This window comes from Nicotiana tabacum, chromosome 10, assembly GCF_000715075.1.
Source record: "Nicotiana tabacum cultivar K326 chromosome 10, ASM71507v2, whole genome shotgun sequence".
Taxonomy (NCBI): Eukaryota; Viridiplantae; Streptophyta; class Magnoliopsida; order Solanales; family Solanaceae; genus Nicotiana; species Nicotiana tabacum.
Window position 1 is genome coordinate 64,712,139 of NC_134089.1, and position 6,363 is coordinate 64,718,501.

The following is a 6,363-nucleotide window of genomic DNA, read 5'->3' on the forward strand; positions in this document are numbered from 1 at the left end:
CTCATTTGAAGCGAGTGGTGTTGGTACTACTTCTTCAAAACTTGCTGGCTCAACCATGATATAGTTGCATGAAGCATAAATGTCAGCAAAGTCTCTCATTTTAACAGGAGTACTTATTGGACCCGAAGTGCTAGAGCTTGCTTCGTTGCTTGAAGGTGAGGAAGGATCAGGTACTGGAACTTCTTCCTCCTTATTTTCTTCTTCATTCTCAGCCACCACTATATTTTTTGTAGCCTCATTCTTTTTTCAATTCCAACTGGCTCCTTCATCAAACAACACATCTCTGCTTGTGATGACATTTTTCCTCTTCAAGCTATACATTCTATAGCCCTTTGATTTTGAGCTATAGCCAACAAAAAATGCACTTCTCACTTGTTTCATCAAGCTTGCTCCTCTTTTCTTTCGGGATTTGAGCATAGCAAATGCACTCAAAAACTTTCAAGTACTTCACTAAAGGTTTCTCTGGCTCCAAGCTTCCAAGGGGGTCTTATTTTGCACTGCCTTGGTCGGACACCTGTTTATCATGTATACCGCCGTATACACTGCTTCAGCCCAAAAAGTATTTGGCATTCCTTTCTCTTTCAACATAGTTTTTTTCCATTTCAACAACCGTTTGATTCTTTCTTTCGAATACACCATTTTGTTGTGGCGTATACCCAAAGGTTAGTTGCCTTTCAATGCCTTCATCCTCAAAATATTTCTCAAATTGTTTTGAGGTATATTCTTTACCTCGATCACTTCTTAGCACCATTATATATTTTCCACTTTGCTTTTCCACAAGGCTCTTGAATTTTTTAAAAATGCCATACACCTCGGATTTTTGTTTCATAAAATAAACCCAAGTCATCCATGTATAGTCATCAATGAACAAGATAAAATACTTGTTAACTCCAAGAGATGTGGTACTCATTGGACCGCACACATCTGTATGGACCAGCTCCAAAGCTTTGTTTGCTCTCCAAGCTCCTCCTTGAGGGAATGTGTTTCTATGATGTTTTCCCATAGCACATCCTTCACAGACTCCATCCTTTTCTTCAATTTTTGGCAGCCCATATACCATTTCTTTTTCCTGCAATAATTTCATTCCATTAAAGTACAAGTGCCCTAGCCTTTTGTGCCATAGCCAGGATTCATCTTTCACTTGTGCTTTCATGGCTACTTCTCCCCCATAATTGAAGGTTAATGAGAACCTTCTTCCTTTTTCTATCATTGCTTTTGCCATCAATTTGTTTCCTCCTTTTTATCATAAATTGTGCAACAATTATTTTCAAAATAGATAGCCTATCCATTTTCCACCAGCTGCCCAACACTCAATAAATTTTGATCTAAATCTGGAACCAAAGTACATTATGGATGAACTTTGTACTTTCCATTGTTTGGACATGGATTGAGCCCTTTCCAATTGCTCGAAGAACGACACCATTTCCCATTTTCACTTCGGCCTTCACTTTGTCATCCACACTTGTAAAAATACTTTTGTTTCCGGACATATGATTGCTACACCCGATATCCAACAGCCAAATTTGTGATTTTTCTCTTTGGCCATTTGACAGCTTGCAAAGAACAGGCTTTGCTCTCCTTTTTCTTCAGAGACTTTTGCTTGTTGTTGATTTTTAAATCTACAATCCTTCTCCACATGACCAAACTTTTTGCAGTGGTTGCATTGTGGCTTTCCTTGAAACCAACAATCCTTGTCAACGTGGTTGCTTCTTTTGCAAATTCCACATTTTTGTTTGGAGTTGTTGGAGTTATTTCCTCGTTGATTTCTTCCTCCTCCACGACTTGATTTGCCTCCTTTTGATGATTCTCCCTGTGATTTGTGGACACATTGAGCTTAGATTGTAAAGCACTCTCAATAGATTTTTCGGAGTGTCTTAACAACCTTTGCTCGTGTGCTTGTAGTGATGCCATCAACTCACGGATGTTCAACTTTGTGATGTCCTTAGTCTCCTCAATAATAGAGACTATGGGATCATATTTTTCAGTCAAACTTATCAAGATCTTTTCCACAATTTTCTTATCTTCAACGGCTTCTCCATACAATAACATTTGATTTGCTATTTCAACAACTTTGCAGCAACATTCTTTTAAACTTTCTCCATTTTTCATCTTCAAGTTTTCAAACGCACATCTTAGAGTTTGAAGCTTGATGTTTCATACATGTGTATGTCCTTGAAATTCCTCACGTAGAGCCTCATAAGCCTCATTTGATGTTGTGGTTCTCATGATTCTTGAAAAGATAAATTCACTCATTGCTTGTTGAATAAAAGTAAGAGCTTTTGCATCTCTCCTTTTTGTCTCCTTTAGTGTTCTTGTTTCTGCATCTGTGAGTTCTGCTCCTTCTTCTGGTTCATTATAACCATTTTGAACCAGTTCCCACAGATTTTGTGCTTGAAAAACTGTTTTAGCTTTCAAATACCAAATATCATAATTTTCTCCATTGAACATAGGAATAGATAGTTGAGCCACTCCTTGTCCAGTAGTTAAAGCCATTGTTTAGCTTTTCTTAACGCCTAACTTTTTAATCGAACGAGCTCTGATACCAATCTGTTGGATTGAGGTAGGAAGATTAGTGATCAAAGAGGAAATCAAAGAGAGAATTTTTTTATATTTGTGAAGGATAGTTTTCATTCACTTTTCTTAATTTCACTTGATTTGGTTTAATAATGTAAATAGCTAGAATACATGGGGTATTTATAGTAAAACTCCTACATGCATCTAGTCTACTTCTTATGTAGACATATTAATTATGTTCACATAAGTTCACATATTACATAAATAAGTTCACACCCTAGTACATGTATGTAGCTACTAATCTAGTTCATGAACTAATGTGAACAAGTGTAGACTAGTGTGGACAAATGGGAACAAGACAATACATTAATTTTAATAATCGCTTATCTTTGTAAAGGCTTATTGTGCAACTTCTTCCATGGTGTTGTGAGTTAAGTCGCCCATGTGGATAGTCTATTTTTCACCAAGTCAGATAGTCCTTTCACTTTTCAAATATTTGTTAATGAATATTCGGAAATGTTTTACAAGGTAGTGGTTAGACCGGCTATGTTGTATGGGGCGGATTGCTGGCCAGTCAAGAAATTTCATGTCCAGCAGACGAAAGTAACTGAAATGATGATGTTGAGATGGATGTGTGGCCATACTAAGTTAGATAAAACTAGGTATGAAATTATTCGGAACAAGGTGGGAGTGACCTCTATGGAAAAAAAGATGTGAAAGGCGAGACTGAGATGGTTTGTGCAAGGTAAAAGGAGAAGCACAGATGCCCCAGTCAGGAGGTGTGAAAGGTTGGACTTGGGGGGTAAGAGGAAGGGTAGAGGTAGTCCAAAGAAGTCTTGGGGAGAGGTGATCAGGCGGGACATGGCGCAACTTGAGACAACCAAGGACATGACCCTTGATAGGAGGGTGTGGAGGTTGAGAATTAGGGTAGAAGGTTAGTAGGTAGTCGAGCGTTTCTCGTTGTCTTCTGTAGTGCAGTAGTATTAGTGTTAGTATGGTATCACTTTTATCCTTAGTTTTCTAGTACCACATATCTTGTAATGTTATTACTTGACATCATTACTCTCTTTGTTTGCTATCACTACATATCGTGCACTATTATTACTTGTTATCAGTACTTCTTTCATCTTCTCTTTTGCTATCTTGGATTTAGTTTTCTAATTATCATGTATTGTTATTATTTGCTATCAGTGCTTCTTCCATCTTTTTTCCAGCCGAATGCCTAGAGGAAACAGTCTCTCTACCCTTCCAGGGTTTGAGTAAGACTGCGTACATCCTACCCTCCCCATACCCTTCTTGTGTGAATACATTGGTTGTTGTTGTTGTTGAATATATAGAAGTGATAAAGATTTTTGGCAGGAATGGAAAGCGTATCTAACACTTTTATCATGTAATTACATTGACGTAATATTTCAAAATTGAAGCGACATGGTGCTATTTTCATTTAATGTCTGAGACATGTGCCATAACTTGATTGGTTCTGACATTAACAGTAGTTTCCAAGGCACTGATGGCTCTATGACTTTGTGAAGACATTCCTATGATAACGATTCCTCGATGATGGTTCATCCTTCTTTAAGTACGAAACCCTTATTTCTTCATCATTACTCTTTGAATCCATAGAGCACTATTTTTTTTTTCTTTTAAAGGATCTGCACTTTGCCTTCTTTACTCTTATCCTTGCATCCCCTATCCCTTCTTCACAATCATGAATTCTCAAAATGTCAATCTTCTATCAGTTGAAGCCCCAATTTCACCAAATTTCAAAATTCCATACTGTGCACAATCATTGTTGATGAACTTCCAGAAGCTGAAACTCCTTTTATATTGAGAAGTGGTAGGAGGCTTCAAAACCCTATGTCTGAAGGAGGCAGCGAGGTTTCTGCCGCTAAACCCTCCTTTCAAAGAGTGAAAAGAGGGTAAACAAGAGTTTGTCTTCGAGCCTACTGTTTCAAAAATATTTCCCAAACAATTTAATTTTAAAGCGGATTATACCTAGTGAATTAAGACGATGGAGCAAAAAGGTTACCAAAATACACCCGCAAATAACTATTGTTTTCTCATGCAGTTAGAATATCTTCCAACTGTCCAAAAAGAATATCATTGGAAAGATGACCTTAACATTCAAACTGCTCAAGATGAGCGGATCACCAGCTATCGTAAAGGTTTTACATTTGTTTATACGTACCCGCTTACCTACGGATTCGAGCCTGTAATCGATTTCGTGATTCAAGCATTCTACCAGTATTTCAACATCTAATTAGCTCAAATATGTATGATCGTTTGGAGGCTTATGGTGTGTCTTTGTTTTCTATCTAATTTGGTTTTGTTGGACTTCACTCTTTCACCTCCTTTATCTTTATTCTCCAAAACTCTTCCGAGAAGGAGTGTTCACTCTTGATAACTGTGGAATGCGAGTTCTTGTTGACCACGAGCTGATCACAATCGAGGGTGATATGAGAGATTCGTGATTGCACCTACTCAGGATCTGGTGCGACCCAGTGATCATCGGTTCTCGAAAAAGTGGAATTTCAACATTAAGTTTTGTTGTTATCTCCGGAAACTTCTTTTCCTTTACTGTTTTATAACATTTTCCTTTTGTATGACAGCTACTATCGAGATAATTGGAGAGGTTCCAGAATTTGCTAGATGGGTGGAGAAGATTTTATCTTCCACCTCTATGGAACAGAGAACTTGAAAACATAATTCTAAAGTGTCTGAATAGAAAGTTAGACACAATGGTATATTCCCGGATTAGCTGATTTGTTACAACCCAAAATTTTACCATGACCATGATAGCTCCTAACCTAGGTAACCCAACAGTCATATCAACAAAAGCAAGACAAGTAAAGGATAATTTAGGATCATGATATAGATATGATACCCAAGTAAAGGATAATTTAGTCATCAACTAAATATGAAAACAATATGATAATCTCCCAAAATCTGGAAGTATAGAGTCATGAGCTATTAAGATGAAATATAATTGAATCTCATAATACAGGAATACTGTCTAGAATAATCTAAACATTATGAAATAAAGGAAAGGGACTCCATGAGCTGCGAGTCCGCCGTAGCAGCTCACCACGAGTCTCTGATAGTCAACTACTCGGCACCCTCCTGGATACTGCTAGGTTCAACACCAGTATCTGCACAAAATATATAAAAGTATAGTATGAGTATAAAAGTACGTGTACTTAATAAGTATCAAGTCTAATCTCAAAAAAGTGATAACGAAATTTTTGACAAGAATGTAATACTCACATTCTCAACCTGAACAGTTCATAATGGCATAAAATCATAGAAAATAATCAAGAACAACAAATATAACATGAAGGTGCATAGACTAGAGATATGATAAGCATGCTTCTCAAAAGAAGATAACCAAAACATAATTCAATTTTCATGTTTGCATATAGAAATGATATGCACCAAGTAGCACCTATATGAATGCTTCTAATGAGTCTAGGATGATCATGCACTCGCAAGACTTAGTCATAATCAATATCCAGCACATCCCATGTGATCCAATATGATCTAGCACGTCCTACGTGTTCCAAATGATCCAACACATCCTACGTGCTCCAATATGATTCGTGTATTACCTGCGCTCATAAGGCCCAATGTAGCATGGGTAATCCCCTGTCTTTGGAGGAACAAATCCATATCTAAGCGGCTTACAAAAATCCAATGTGCCATAACATATCAATATCACAATAATCTCACATCATAAACCATTGTGCCATAACAACACCAATCCGCTCATAATGTCCTAATGTTCCATAATCATATCAATATGTATCAAGATTTCCATCTATAAGGATGTATGTGTATGATCAATAAATAACC